A 17,461-nucleotide genomic window follows, 5' to 3' on the forward strand; every position below is an offset into this window, starting at 1 on the left:
AGATCGAGTACGTAGGCCTACCAGTGCTTAATGTACGATCGAGACTGTTGAAATATAAAGTAGTAATGCCAAGTTGTTTTGTTTATTAATTGTTTAGTCCTTGGCCTATGCCTCTTTCGTAGGTCCTACTAAACTCGCACGTATGACCTGCCAAATAAAACGCCAATGAAGTAGGCCTACATACCACCGGCACACAACAGGGCTACATCACCACCCAGAACAGGACAGGGTCTCGGTGGGAATTAAATCAAAATTATCTCCGCGTAATAAATGATCCATTCAACAGTGGGAAAGCCACTTCGCGTTTTGACCGTTAAATCGTGTAAAATCGACTTACTTCCGCATTGACGATTTTGAAGCGCCACCTATCGTTGAAAACTGAAACCACGATTTTTCGTCGCCTAGCAAATAAGTGCTGTTTTATTTTAAGCTCTCATGAATATTTAAGAACCGCCCAACATTACCTATTATGGTAAAATCATTTCCTAATAAGTATAATTGAATAACCAATCGGTTTCCTTCAAAGAAACCGAAGCTAATACAATACATTCGGCGACTGAAGTCGGGACTCGTGAAATTTATAAATGTGGTACGATTTGACTACTGTTTTGTTGTCCATTTTCTGAATAGTCGGAGGTGCATCCCAACAAATTAAAAAGATTATAATCAATTGTTTTATCAAGAATAATATTAGTTTAATCGAGTATGATATATGTCTATCCTGTTCAAAATTTGTTGGTGTATTCTCAGGCCTCGAAAGGTAGGTACATTTTCTAGCTGTGAGCGTGGTTTCGGCAACGCGAGACTAGACACGTGTGTCAGTATAGGCGATAGCGAGACGTGTGTTGTACACTGTGTTGATGCTGATCCGCGATAGTCGTTAATATAAGTTGTACTGATTACGAGTATCATTGGTCCTGGCCGGCCTAGCCTGGTGATCTGATCCCCCCAAAAAAATACTTTTTTTCAATCAGTATTAATATTATTATTTAATTTTTCATTTATTATTTGATTTATTAGGCTCAATAGATGCCTAGCTAGGTTACTAGTAGGCCTAGATTATATAAATAATAATAGCAAATACTGTAATAATTAATTAATAAAATACAGCTTCCATTTGACATTAACATTTTTTTTAAAATAATATTATTTTCAGGAATCGTTGATGATGCAGAGTTCTTTGTCTTTGTGACTTCAAACTGAGAGTGAAGTGGATAAAAAGATGACACCGGTACCTACCGACATTGTCATACCCAAACTATAATTTAATTATTTAAAACAAAATGTTGAATTACAAATATATGTATGTTGCAGAGGATTTAGATGAATTACAATACAAATATTTATGTTGAATGCAAACCTACTACACTATACTCTGTAAATTATGTTATTGTCATGTGGTAGACCTTAAAAATTGAATATTTATTGTATGTTAGGCCTATTTTATATTTTATTAATACTGTATTTTAATATTACTATTAATTTATATTATACAGTACTAGTTTGTACATGTTTTTACCCAAAAAAAATGAATAAATAATTTGTTATTCAATCTAATTGCTTGTTTGTTCATCAATAACAAAACAATTGTAAGCAAGTATATAACAGTTCTTGTTAGCCGCTTATTTCAGGTCATATTATTAATATTAGCTAGGCCCGACGCGCTCGATCACAACGTCACTAAGTGACTTTCCGCCCCTGGAACAATCGCTCGCTAATAATAGGGCTAGGCCTCGGACTCGTATAAAAGCTATTATAATAGTTATGATAAATATTCCTCAACTAAAATGTATACTGTGATAAATAAACAAGTAATAATATACGTTGTATTGGAATGTATTTATTTATATGAATTCTTATACGCGGACAATTATAAACATCGCGTATATCGTTCGCTATAAATAAATTCATAAACACGATGACGATGTGTTTACAAAATGGCGGTTTCGCTAGTTTTCGATGGAACAAATAGTGGTACCTTTAGTTTGAATAGTCGGAGCTGCATCCCAACCACCGAATTTTGTATCTTAATATCGTATTCTGTAGATTATTAATTTTTCTAACAGGGATTTTAAATTCAGGACTGTTCAATTTTTTCTAAATATTTTATTTTAACGATTTTCTAGGGTACAATTTCGGAAAAAAGACATTGGTTGATTTTGCCGTTAAATTACAGATTATCGTTTTGTTCAAATACATTTAATTTTACATGACAATATATTAAAACCATTTATGAATTTATTTCACTAACAATATTTTTCCGATAATCAGCTAAATTTACAAATATTGTGTTTTTCCAACACCCTAAAATTTAGCAATTTTGAACTAAATTAGAAAAGTAGGGCGCCCTCTCCGAGTCGAAATTTGACACGATTTGTCGACTGGCTGTCCCACTGTCAATGTTTGATTTGCGGAGAATAGCCTATCATATATCAAGACGAGTTTTCATGTTTCAAAGATCCCATAAAATGTTTACCACAGACTAGAGGCATATAAAATAATTTCTAGCCTTCAGAACTTTCATAAATGTACCCAAGTACACATTGTCTAAACGTAACATAGCGCATGCGCATCATCTTAGTTGTTGAGTCTTTGAAATTCTGAAATATGAATATTTACACGGTGTACGAGTGAGTAGCCAATCGCATGCAGCTAAAACTAGTCAACCGGATAATCGTATGCACCAAGAATTCTTGGTGTCAAACCACGTGACTTGTGCGTGTTTCCCCAGACGGAGTATCCAAAATCAAGTAGTATACGTATGAAACGCCATCTGTGCCAAAATATTTATCTTTTAACTAATATTAAGACAAAACTCCGTCTGGAACCCAGACTACTGCTGAGCGTGAGATCGAGAGATTGTTGAGAGATGATGGTTATAAATATGACAGAAAAATGGACTGACCAATCGCGTGCTTCGGCCGGGCTTTTCGGAACGCACAAGATCACGTTCAGTTCAGTTCAATCTTTTTGGGGACTTTTATTTTTTTCCTGGAAATATTTTTCATTAAACCAAAGAATTTCACTGTGTAAACTTTCACTGTGCTGAGTTAAATTGGTACGTGTACGTAGGCCTACCGTATATTTCGGTGTATAAGACGCACTTTTGACACGCAAATTTGACCTCTAAATGTTACCCTAATTAATTTAATTACCTACTAATACTTAAATTAATTAAAAATAGTATACTACTCTGCAATGTAGGCCTAGCTAGTTACTCACTCCTGTCTAACCACAGTGTGGTAACAAGTTTATTGAATTTTTAGTTAAGGTAAACTGTCATCCTCGACTGTATTAATTAATATTACAGTACGCATTAGATATTCTACCCAGGCCTAGCAATACTCTCTGAACTCGCGGGTGTGTATTCTAGTCTGGGTCCGGTTCCAGACGGAGTTTTGTCTTAATATTAGTAAAAAGATAAATATTTTGGCACAGATGGCGTTTCATACGTATACTACTTGATTTTGGATACTCCGTCTGGGGAAACACGCACAAGTCACGTGGTTTGACACCAAGAATTCTTGGTGCATACGATTATCCGGTTGACTAGTTTTAGCTGCATGCGATTGGCTACTCACTCGTACACCGTGTAAATATTCATATTTCAGAATTTCAAAGACTCAACAACTAAGATGATGCGCATGCGCTATGTTACGTTTAGACAATGTGTACTTGGGTACATTTATGAAAGTTTCTGAAGGCTAGAAATTATTTTATATGCCTAGTAGTCTGGTAAACATTTGATGGGATTTTTTCCCAAGAACATGAAAACTCGTCTTGATATGATAGGCTATAGCTTCTCCGCAAATCAAACATTGAATGGATCATTTATTACGCGGAGATAATTTTGATTTAATTCCCACCGAGACCCTGTCCTGTTCTGTGTGGTGGTGTAGCCCTGTTGTGTGCCGGTGGTGGTATGTAGGGCTACTTTATTGGCGTTTTATTTGGCAGGTCATGCGTGCGAGTTGAGTGGGACCTCTACGAAAGAGGCCTAGGCCAAGGACTAAACAATTAATAAACAAAACAACTTGGCATTACGATTTTATATTTCAACAGTCTCGATCGTACATTCAGCACTGTACGTACGTCTCGATCTTTTTCATTTTGAAACAAAATGATCATTGCAGTTGATTCGAAATCCATATTTACATACCGCCCGCCCCATATAGCCAAATACGGTATGATAACCTACGTCATTCTTATCGGATGTTTGCGGTCTGCAAATCGATTTCTATACGTGTTTCACAAGTCTGTATTTTCAGACAAAAATCGCGGTCGAAATAAAAACAAATAAAAAAAAAAAAGATAATACAGACTTGGGGCAAGTCTAGTGTGTATTCTAGCAGCATGCAGCATCATCACAGCGCAACACATTTATGGAAGAGTCCATTAATTACGGTGGTGTCACATTTTATTTACACAATAACTATTTCCCTTGATCACGGTGGTTTATTTTTATTACATCTCTATGTCAACAATCACATAATTTTATAATCATGTAGTCAATAGTTCGTATGTCAAGCGATATCTAAAAGAGTGTGTTGTTATTGTGTTAAGTAGCTTCCCCTAATCTTATAGTGTATATGGCCAACAGTGCTGGCCACCAGGCAAGGAGCACATGGTTAGTGCTCTCTCCTCATATTGCTGTAATGCATGTATGGAAATAGGAAAGATTTTCATATAGGCCTACCCAACATGATATTCCTGGTTCATTATCAGCCCAAAAAACTGAACATCATTTGGATTGATTTTATAATGGTCATACACACAATAAGAAGGTATATATTTAAATAATATGAAATTAAAGTTACTTAAATAGACTTAGGCTAGCCCTACCCACACAGTGCATCGTAACTGAAACAATATGGGGATTTCCCTTTTCATTGAACGTTCAGTTGAAGTAGAGACTGATTACGATGTAATAAAGGCAATCAAACAAAATTATATCATTTGATTCTAATATGTCTCAAATATCGTTATTTTATTATTAAAATACCATTGTTTTGATTGTAAAATGTTTAAATTTCGGCCTAGAAATAAGTGCGTCTTATGCATCGACTACATAAAAAATACTAATATTTCAGTCTCCGTTATGGGTGCGTCTTATACACAGGTGCGACTTGTACACCGAAATATACGGTAGGCTACTATTTGTTTTTTATGTTTATACGATAAGAAATTACTTAAGGGCCTAATATAATATACTTTTTTGCAACAATAAAGCTGTATTTCATGATCAGTACTACTAACTTCCATACTGTAGGCCTACTATATAATTTCTCTGCATAACCCAGATTTTAGTAGGTAAAAAATGTCTCTGTAAGCTTATTAAAACAACCAAAATTGCTCTGAGAGCCAAAGCTTCCAGGGGGCTTCGCCCCCTGGACCCCGACCGGGGGCCCTTGCCGGCCCCCTGGCCCCCAGCCTACAGTTGCTCGCTGCGCTCGCAAAATACTTGGTGTCAAGAAAACCCCCCTCTGATGCATTCTGGCTACGGGCCTGTTAAAACACACTTATTTGTGTCATACTACAACAATGATTGATTGCAATGATTGATTTCAATTTGAATATAGTATATTGATGCCTATTTTTGTAATCTTGTATTTTTCTACTGCAATTTGTTTGGTCAATTATTGTGCAATAATATTTTAAATTTTTAATCAATTTAATTAAATTTAAAAAAAAATAAATAAATAAATAAATTAAATAATAATTAATATGTAAATAAATTGTATTTTTGTAATCATAGTTTAAGAAATTCCGACCTATTTTGTATATCGTTCATTTTATTTTTCTATTTTATGCGATTTTAATTAATGTACAGTAAGAATATTTATAACTTAGTTTAAGAAATCTTATTAATATTTCGTATAATTTGAGGTTACTTTTGTAATTATTGCTTATGATGTTTGTCTTTATGATGTGAAGCGCCTTTGAGCATGAGTTTTCATGAAAAGGGCGCTATAGAAATCTGGTAAATAAATAAATAAATAAAAACATCACTTGATTTACCGGGTGTAGAATGGCAAAGAATAGGCCATGCTGAGTAACGCATGGTTGAGTTTTGTTGTATTATTTTCTATGAAATGCTATAGGCCTAAAAACGCATACTGTATGCGAGTGCACCCAGGAGAGACACCATATATAAATGTGAACATTCAATCAATCAATCAATTTATTGGGAAATTGCACCTTTAACATCGGTGGCACACACAGGAAGTGGTGCATCCATATTGAACACAATTTACATAAAATGACGGATACGGATACTTCAGCTAATTTAAATTAAAATTAGTACTATATATACTGTGGTAATATTTGTCTGACATGAGTTGATACATTTTAGTTAAATATATTTATATATATACATAAAGAGGAAGTAGTTACAAAAATAATTGTTGATGATGAAGATATTAAAATTATCATGATAGTTAATATTGAAATGGTTTCCTATACAGTATAGTAATAAAAATTATACATAGTGATACAAAATAATATATAAAAATACATTCACATAAAATCATAAGTTAATACGAAAAAAATCTTAACTATACTATACTTAACTAAAAAAAAAAAACGTTATAAAGTAAATATATTTAATGTAAGGTATAGCATGTTAATCATTACTGTATTTATAGTTATACATTAGTAGTACCAGACTACTACAGTTTAGTAATAACAGTAATACATGATACAAAATAATATATAATTATAAAAATACATTCACATAGCGTCGTGAGTCATATGGCCGAGCGGTTAAGGCAGGGGCGCCGTTTACCGTACCTAAAGAGCCAACAGCAACATCGGCAAGGGTTCGAGGCCGACTCGCTCCTAGTTCTGGTGGTGGAACAAGTCTTCTCGTCGGATAAGGACTATAAACCGTAGGTCCAGTGTACACAGTTATAACCTGTGTGTACTTTAAAGAAACCCAGTTCATTATTCGAAAAAGAGTAGGGAGTTACCCCGGTGAACTGGTTCACACAATAGCCCCTGTATCAGGGGGATTACCACCTATCTGATAGGACAGTGATTAATTCACTATTGGTAATCCTTGGCCACATTGCCTAAAGACATAAAATAAAATAAAATAAATAAATAAAAAAAAAACTTAACTATACTATACTTAACTAAAAAAAAATCTTTATTTCGTTATAAAGTAGATATATTTAATGTAAGGTATAGCATGTTAATCATTACTCTATTTACAGTTATACATTAGTAGTACCAGACTGGTATTTAAATCTTTAAAGAAACACAAAAAAATGAAAAAAAAAATATTCTAAATTTAAATTGGCCATATCAAAGTAATATTAAAGTTATTCACTTTAAGTCGAAAATTCGAACCAAAAACAACAATTTTACGTAATTAACAGGTAAATTAATTAGATTACATTTCATCTGGGAAATCGTCGCAAGCGAAATTAAAGAAAGATTTCAAACCATGAGTATGCATTATGCATGATGCTAATTAGGATTGTTTACAACTTGTCACGGTTGAGAAGGTGTTTTCACACAGATCGCGAGGAAGTTTTATGATTATGCATACAGAGTAGCCAAATAAGTGCGTTGCATTATGAGATATGTTTTGATTGAAAACTTTGACTGGAAGTCAAAGTTATTTTTTGAACAAAAAAACATCTGTATTTTGGTTAAATAATTTTTTTTTTCGACTAATTTTTGGTGAAAGTTAATAACTATTATGATACTTCAAAATGACTCACTTTTTTTCAAAATTAAAAAAAAAAATTTTTTTTTGAATTAGTCAAAGGGACAATACATCTTTAACATTTTGGTACGTGAAGCCCATGCTTGTTTTATATAGCTTTTGCAAAACATGTCAAATATTTCATTTACTTTATTAACAATCTGGTTGCGTCCCAGTAGGAAGGCTAGTGTCACGTCCTTCCTAGGGTTAGTTTTAGTTTTAATACTGGGTTACCTAGTAGAAAGTACAACCAGAATGTATAGAAATTACTATTATACAGGTTACGCTCAAGTTTACAATATTCCGTTGTGGAGGAGACATTTGAAAAAAACATTTGGACTAGTTATGTCCGTCCTGGCGTGCCATATTTACTCCATGCAAACCTCCCACCCATAGAAGATACCACGTGGTGGACAATCAGATTCAGGATACCCCATAGTTGCCATTTCTGGCATTATTATGCTTTTTGGCATTATTTGGAGGCCCACGGCATCTGGCATAATGCCGCGGAATTATTTAGCCGTTTTTAGCATAATCTGGCATAATTTTGTGTTTTTTGAACAACCAAAAAAATAATATACCACAGAACAAAAATAAAATATTTTGTTAATACATCACCTTACACAATATCATATCGTAAAAACAGATCTGTTCGGGTTTTCCGTACAATAGTTCTTCCATCCTTTCGTTTCGGACTTCATCGACTCTTCGGATAGGAAGGCTGCTCGAAAACTACCGTGTGTGCGATATAGGCAGCACAACAAATCCGAAGAGGCTAGCTATTGGCCAATTATGTTGCTCTATTTCAGAGACCATGCAGGTTATTGGATCCCCAGATATAGAGACAATTGAACGAAAACATTATGAAAGGGGTTTTGTTTTTTCAGTTCATAATTATAAGCGGCCACACCCCAACCCTTAAAATGGCAATTTCCGGTGTAACTAGAAGCTCTAATTTTAAAAAGAATTTCTTCTAGAGAATTTGTTTTCCATATTTCAAATTATGTTCCATTTGCATCGTCGTAGCAACCCTATATTTCCAAATGTTCTTCACCTCTCAGTGACCATGATGGGGCGAGGTCCTAGGGACTCTTATACATTATAAAATTAAGTGCAATTTCCGGCCATCTAGCAGCTCTATTTTCCCAATTTGTTTTACCTCAGCCCCAACCATGGTGGGTCTGAGGTCCTGGAAACACTTAATATATATTTTTATTTCCTATTTTAAATTATAATTGGCACTTTCAAAACTATCGTGGGCTAAGATCCTGGAGGTACTAATAAATATATTTTTATTTCACATATGAAATTAAGTGCCATTTCCGTCCATTGAGTGAGCAGCTCTATATTTTTTCATATTTTCTTACCTCAGCCCCAACCATGGTGGGGTTGAGGTCCTTGAGACACAATTAATATATATTTTGATTTCCTATTTTAAATTATAATTGCCATTTTCAAACTATGGTGGGCTAAGATCATGGAGACACTAATAAATATATTTTGATTTCATATTTTAAATTAAGTGCCATTTCCGGCCATCTAGCAGCTCTATTTTTCCAATTTGTTTTACCTCAGCCCCATGCCATGGTAGGGCTGAGGTCCTAGAAACACTTAATATATTTGTTTATTTCCTATTTTAAATTATAATTGGCACTTTCAAAACTATCATGGGCTAAGATCCTGGAGGTACTAATAAATATATTTTTATTTTATATTTGAAATTAAGTGCCATTTCCGACCATTGAGCAGCTCTATTTTTTTTCATATTTTCTTACCTCAGCCCCAACCATGGTGGGGTCGAGGTCCTGGAGACACAATTAATATATATTTTGATTTCCTATTTTAAATTATAATTGCCATTTTCGAACTATGGTGGGCTAAGATCATGGAGACACTAATAAATATATTTTTTTTCATATTTTAAATTAAGTGCCATTTCCGGCCATCGAGTAGGTATTTGTCCAAATTTTCTTATCAACCATGGTGGGGCTGAGGTCCTGGAGACACTCAAAATAATTTTTTTTATTTCCTATTTTAAATTATAATTGCTATTTCCTAATTATGGTGGGCTAAGATCCTTTCATATTTGAAATTAAGTGCACAGATCCCGGCCATCGAGCAGCTCTCATATTTCAGTTCAAAAATTATAAATTTCCATGGCTGTGTAACAGGTTTTTTTTTTTGGGTGGGGTAGGGGGGTGGGGGTTGGTGTTGGTGTCATTTGCAATTACCATTTTCGCACCCCAGATATTTAGAATTATTAGTTATTACTCACAAAACTAAAAATATAAATTTTGTACGACATGGGGATACAATTTTAGGCCCTATTTTGTGTCAGTTGGGGTTTTACAAACGTTTATTAGACATAAAACCGTTGGTGGCGCTGTTTAGGGCCACATTTTGGGGATCTGGCATTATTTTTCCCAATCTGGCATTATTTGAGACAGGATACGGCATAATTTAAATTTTATCGCTGGCAACGCTGGGATACCCCGTTGGCGTTAATATCAGTCGGCGTCGTTTGACTGGAAGTCACCAATGCATTACGTCTCAATGTTTTGTTGATTATTATTGACCACGCAACTGCAGGTATGTTAGTTTGTATTATTTTGTTAATACTGTTATGTTAGTTTTATGAATTATGGTTTTAGGTATTTAGAGAAAGCAGCTGGACAATTAAGGATGAAATAATGATGGATGTTTTCGTCCGAATGTGTACCGCATTGTTGTTGTACACTACATAGACTAGGCTATGAATGAGGTAGGTGCCACCCGGAGAGGTAGAAATTCTCATATGAGGCGCTCCAGCTCAAAATCAGCATCCAGATCAATTTTTTTAATTCCTATCTTTTTATAAATTCATATTCTTTACATATTAAGCTTTACAATGATATATCATACATTAAATTTAGTTGAACCTATCCAAAGTTATAAGCCAAAAACTAAACAGCACTTTCACTAAAAAGGAAATCCAGGTTTTTTTTAGAGGAACATGACTTTGAAATCAACAGAGCGTAAACTGTGCTGGTTTTTGGAAAAGGACAGTCAAAACACCATAGCAACAGTAAAGTTTCCATTGTCTGATTCTAAAGAAATTTTGCACACACAATAACAATACAATAAAGAACATTAGTTGTTAAAATCATTAATTTATTTCAACATTATCATTTTCAAAAACAGTATTTTCTCAACTGAATGCCAACAAAATGAAAGTCGACAAAGCATGACACTGAGAAAATTTATATACACATTTTTGAATTACTGTATAAAATGAAAGTATAAAATGAAAGTATAAATAAAAGTATATTAATAAATTGCCATTAAAGTTATTGCCCTGTTAAAAAAGTTAAACCAGTATGATCGTCAACAAATTTCATTTAATAGAAAAGTGAATAGATTGCACATTAAAATATAAATACAAAACAAATAAAAATTAAAATATTTGACCAGTTAAAATTGCCGCAACTGTCACTTAAAATCTATATTAATTTTATTGCAAATAAATAAATTAAGATTTTTAACTTTACAACAATATTGCGACAGGACCTCTACTCGCTTGGAGCGGGACACACAATATCCCTTGCCTCAAATTTACAAAACTCTCGTACCGAGTCATAGAAGTATGATTGCCTTTTAAATGATAAACCAGGGTATGGAATGGGTTTTGGTAAAATAAGTGGAGGTATGTTGTTTACATTCTTGAGCAACTGTAGGCTTTGTTCTGGCGTATCAATGTACTCATTGTACTGTATACACCATACATAAATTCTTCCTCAAATTGTTTTAGGCAAACGTTTTTGTTGGGTCCGTTACCACATCTGCAGCGTTTGAATGATCGGATTTTCTGCAGTTCTTCATCATTTTGAATGAACACCAATCTGCAGTTTTGTCACAACTAAAGAAAAACAAATACAGACAGTTTAATTTAACAAACAAGCATGAATGTATTTGTAAAAATCAAATTTGCTTACTGACATTTTTAATTAGCCTAGGCCTAAATTGACTTTATTTTACCTCAACTAATTTATTGAATTAGTAGACCATAGTAGGCCTAGCCTAGGCTAGTAATATTAATAATATAAAGTTAAAGTTATATCATTTCTTCATAGTGATATTTAACATTTAATGTGACAAGACGGATTTTAGTTTAAATACAAGAAAAAATAAAATGTACTTACAGAAGCATTTCATTACATCTAAGGACGTCTACCCTATGGATAACGGGCCTAGGATGGCCATTCTCCACTTCGTCAGGAAAAAGGCCTAGGCTAGGGCCTACCCCTCTACTAAAGGCCTAGCCCTAGGCCTAGTTTTGGTCATCATGAGTTGGTTGAGATTACTTCAGCATCCTCATTATTAAAACCAAAATCATTGGCACCATTTAACGCATCTAGAATTTGCTTAGGCGGGTCCTTCCGAGACATTACGAACGTATTGCGAAAAATCAGTAATATAAATAATAGTTATCGCTAGATGAATGAAGAAAGAATGTTTTCGTAAGAATTTCCCTGGAACATGTGTTGTTCGATCTACTTCGCGCAGGCGCGGTAGCCAGATCGAAGCGTAAACATAGCAAATGCGCATGCTCAGTAATGATGTAATGAAAATTGACCAATCAGCAACGTAGTTTTTACAGATTTGTTTGGGCAGGGTAGCAACAACAAGACAGCAATAAGACGATGTTTAATTGGTTAGAATAATATTTATCCAACGAATCAAGGGCAGGGTTAGATAGAATAAAATCTAAGCTTTCTGCCGATACCAAACATGGCGGAGTTTGCGAAGGAGAAAGTCGATGATACTTCTAGCGAAAAATGGAGTATTTTATTGTCGTTCGGGCACTGTACATTTTTGTTTTCAGATATTTTAAAAGAAACACACATCAAAGATTACGGAATTTAACACATTTATATTTATTGGTTCATAATAAGACTTCGTGGGTAGGTAAAACACATATCAATAATTCATATTATGTAAAAAAAATAAAATTGAAAATTTTTTCACATTCGCTGAAATTGAACTTTGTGATAGTTATTACATAGGTTGGTCTATTGCGACACAGCGCCGCTTTTGAGCTGGAGCGCCTCATATGACTTTTCTAGACCAGTTTTTTCTGAGGAATCCAAATATATTGGGTAAATGGGCTGTAACCTGAGAACTTTCGCGTGAGGGCGCTTTTTTCAAAATGGCCACCAGTTACAGTAGACGATGATATCTTGGCAACCACTGGTCATAGAGAGTTACGTATGGTGTCAAATTGTTCGGAATGTACATGTTCCTATTTGATGTAATAGCACATTTTGTCCGAAAATGGCCGGAAATGCCTCTATTGACCTTTGACCCAATATCCAACAGATATCATACTCCGTAACTACTCGACACAGAAAGTTGTAATTGGTGTCAAACTGTCCAGAATATAGATGTTTATATTCAAACTAATAGAACATTATCTGTAAAAATGACCGGAAATATCGTTACTGACCTTTGACCCAAAATGCAAGACATTTCTCCTATCTGATCACATTTAGTAATATCTTGTCAATTAATTCATTTTTTTTAATTTTTTTTTTTTATTTATTTTTTTATTTATTCTGGTATAAAACTTACAACAAGTAGCCGCAAGGCTAAAAACGTTGCAATTACAAAATTACTATACAATACTTACATAACAATAAAAAGGATGTAAAAAATGAAATAACAACAATATCACTCTGACTCTTTGGCTCATGAACTATTGTTTAGCAAATTGATTATTGTAGGGATTGGTGAATTTTTAAATCTTTCGGTTCTCGGTTTGTATTGTTGATATTTGACCTTGCCGTTGCTTCGGAGAATACGAGGAATACTACGGATAGGGGGGAGCAAATAACTGAACTTGTCCGAATTCGACATCTTCTTGCCAAAAGTCAGTACAAGATTATCACGCCTGACTTTTAGCAAAGGTAAATTAAAAAATTCTAAAGCTAATTCATATGAAATGTAATTAAGGCCAAGAATAATTTTTAGGGCCCTTTTTTGAACCCTTTCGATAAGTTGGGTATGAAATTGTGTAATGGCACCATGCCATACAGGGCAGGCGTACTCCAATATAGGCCGAATGTAACTCAAATAAATACATTTCATATCGTCAACTGGGGCATTAGCCCTACGTAAAATACAGAGTGTAAATAACCTACGGGAAGCCTTTGTAATTATTTCATTAACATGTAAATTCCACCTCAAGTCGTCTTGGATAAAAACTCCTAATAGCTTAATATGCTTCACAACCTGGAGTTCAGTGCCACTAAGAGAGAAGCTAGGAGGCGGTAACTCCCTTAACAAAAAATTAATTCTCATTATACTACATTTCTTGGGATTGGGGATCATATTGTTAACTTGGCACCAATTAGTCACATCGTCTAGGCTTGATTGCATAGATTGCTGTTTCCTATATTTAAGTGTAAGGTCATCTACATATTTCCATCCCCTGCAGCTTCCCGTGGAGATATCATTGATTAAAATGAGGAATAATATTGGTCCCAATTTGGTTCCTTGTGGGACACCACATGTTATTTCTTTATAAGGCGAGGTACAGTTATTGAATTTGGTGTTCATTTTACGATTTGTAAGGAAGCTGCAGATGATGGGAATAAGAGATGACCTCACACCCAAATGGATAAGCTTACTAATGACAATGGTATGATCGACTCGATCAAACGCTTTAGCGAAATCAATCGTACATATATATATAGAGGCAAAATAATCATTCATTTTTATCGCTGATTCAGTATAAGATTCACCTGGAAACTTTATGTTTGGTTTATTTTTAAAGTTGCACAAGTTACGTACGCTTTTGTGAAATTTTGCAGGGTTATTAAGTTTAAGACATCTAATATTATCCTTGTAAAATGATTCCTTAGCAGTTTTGATAGCTCTTTGTACACAGTTTCTTAGCCTTTTCCATTCGTTTTCCGGTACTCGTTTATATGCTTGTTGTCTTTCATCCAGCAGGCGTCTTATTTTAGTGGTTATCCACGGTCGGTCAGCAACACGTAATACGAAGACTCTTAATTGGGAAACTATGATTGAAAGCACTTCTCAGTGATAGCGTAAGCGCATCAGTTTTACCATTACAGGTATCAGCGTCAAATACCTCATCCCAACCATGGCTGGTTATCCACTGACCAAAGCTTCTAATTGAAGAGTCGGTGTAAGGTCTCAATTTTATGTGAACGTATTTTGATTGTATGATCTCATTGAGTGGCATGGCGACGATAGAATCATGATCACTACGCCCTAAAGGCGCATGGCGTTCTGGAAGGTGATAATGTTCGGGATGGCTCATAAAGATCTTATCAAGAAGAGACGTCCCACGTGTATGAAAATTAACGATCTGGGTTAAGGCAAGACTAGACGTGAGTTGGTCAGTGTCTAAGTCGTTAAAATCACCCAATATGATAATAGGTGTAGACATGTCTTTGGTGCGAATAGAATCAACTGTCTGTATTAGATGGTTTAACAAATCCTCACTACCTTCTGCTGATGGTGGGTAATAAACAGCCCCAATGTAAATGTTTTGCGACGTTCTGCCAGTAGTAGGTGACACTATTTTCCTCCAACAACATTCGTAGTTACATAAAGGATGCTCGTCGATAGTATTCACACAAAACTTTTCTGCTACAAACAAAGCGATTCCCCCGCCACTACGTTCGTTTCTATTCTTGGTAATACAAGTGTATCGAGGAATGTTAGCTATTGCTTCAGTTTGATCATTCAGCCAGGATTCAGTGATAACAGCTACATCGATGCCAAGTTTCAAAATCTTAGTTTCAAACTCATCAACTTTGTTCTTTAGTGATCTGCCATTGGATAGAAAAATTCGTGGGCTTGGGCAAAATACTTTTGTCTTTGGTTCTGTCCTAATACTGATTAAATTATGTTGACATTGGGAACGTTTCTGATGGTCAGGCCTATAAAGCCTCCTAGTAGTTATTTGTACTTTAATTTTACGTCTCAGTTTTCTACCCGCTCTTTTCTTTCTTCTATTTTTATTCTTAACACAGCAAGGTTGATTACAATGTAGTTCATACTCACGAAGGCAAGGTATGTATCTAGCCACCCCTGTATTTGTAGTGTTATTCGTAGACATTCCAGGCGGCATAGTATGCACACTGTCGTCGTTCACTTGAATAGTTCTCTATTGTTGTAACACACTGGGGCTAAGTCACTTAGCAAAAGTAAAGTCAGTAAATCTCGCTTAAAATTCTCAAATTACATACAAATACAAGACGATCTGAATAGAAGTGACATCCACAAAACAAATGCAGGACAAGACGACATATAGAATCAAATAAAAGTAATGAAAATACGGTTCAATTTGAACCGATAGTCAAGCAGTAATGACAGCGACCATTATGGGTGTATTTGTATCAATATTTGTATCAAAATCATTTTGTGCCAATTGGAGGTTGACATTCTCATATTATTTTCTGGACCAGTTTTTCATGTGCAATCCGAATATATGAGATTAAGAATTTAATTCTTTTACTACAGTACATACATGCTTCCCTTTATTGTTTCAGTCTGTATGTCTGTAGTTCCTGGACATCTGCGGGCATCACTGTCTCAATCCATTTAGGCTACATTTATTCATTCCATCCATTGTGTGTACTGTTGTTGACAAAATCATTGACGTCTGCTGATTGCCATTCTTTAGCAATGAAGTTTGCTCTAAAAGTATGAAACTCAAGGGTCTGCTGACATGGTGGCAGTAATGATATATCTGTAATCTTGTTGTGTCTGGAAAACTTTCTGTTGAAGATATCATATCTTGCTTGATTTACACTTTACACAGAAAATACTGCTTATTTACGTACCTACTCCAATAGTGAGCCTGATGGATATGTATACAAGCAAGTACGACCTTCACGTATCATCTCATCTGAAGACAAGGTGCAGAAATTGATTCATGTTTTGACAACAGAATATGTCAACCCATTTGACCCCATTTTAAATAGAGATGAATTGTACAATCTGAGTTCTGGAGCGCCAGTGAACAAAAATATTGCGGACGGAATATTTAAAGTCCTGTCAAATGGCAAGTCAGTCCATGAAAGCTTTGTAAAGGAAAGGCTTCAAGAGTCAACTAAATTGAAATTCCATGACCCTATTAAGCGCAACAAGCTCACTTTATTTTCGAATAGTGGGAAGAAACTCGAAATCAAGGCAAATTGGAAAGTAAAAGTAATAGAAGCTAATCGGGATGTTTTAGGGAAGCTTCTTGCCACCTCAACAAAGCAAGGTAGAATAATTGACTTTAAGAAAGCCTTTGAGTATCCACTTACCTCTGTCCCGCTAAGCCTGGCTAATGCAGATGGGACAAGACGAACAACTCAGAAAAGTGTCCTAATGGAAATTCTCATCAAAAAAAGTTCAACAGATGTTATGGATCCTGGTCAAGCACTGCCAGCAAAGGCTACTGTCATTATTTATTTATTTATTCATTTATTTATTTATTCATTTCCCAACCAACAGTGAGCTCATGGTTCACCACTTACAGGAGGGAACACAGACACGAATTTGGTGGCGCTGCACTGTAGCGACACGGCCTTTCCAATTGCTCTGTGTCGATGTACAACGTTTTGGCTGTTTTGACTAGTTTTAGTATATATTTTTGTGTGGAAGTTTGGTGAACAATGTTTAAAGTTAATATTTTTTGGAACTACAGTATGCTATGTTTGGTGTTTTAACTGTTTTAATATGGAGTATTAA

At 34.8% G+C, this 17,461-nt stretch overlaps 1 long non-coding RNA gene across 1 annotated transcript; it reads left to right on the plus strand.

The window, feature by feature from the left end:
* Positions 1-283: 283 nt before the first annotated feature.
* On the plus strand, positions 284-1,557 carry LOC140045278 (uncharacterized). The gene is made up of 2 exons (XR_011844565.1): positions 284-760; positions 1,157-1,557. It is a non-coding gene; the product is annotated as an uncharacterized lncRNA (long non-coding RNA).
* The last annotated feature ends 15,904 nt before the right edge of the window (positions 1,558-17,461 follow it).

The sequence above is a fragment of the Antedon mediterranea genome, chromosome 1 (assembly GCF_964355755.1).
Source record: "Antedon mediterranea chromosome 1, ecAntMedi1.1, whole genome shotgun sequence".
Classification (NCBI taxonomy): Eukaryota; Metazoa; Echinodermata; class Crinoidea; order Comatulida; family Antedonidae; genus Antedon; species Antedon mediterranea.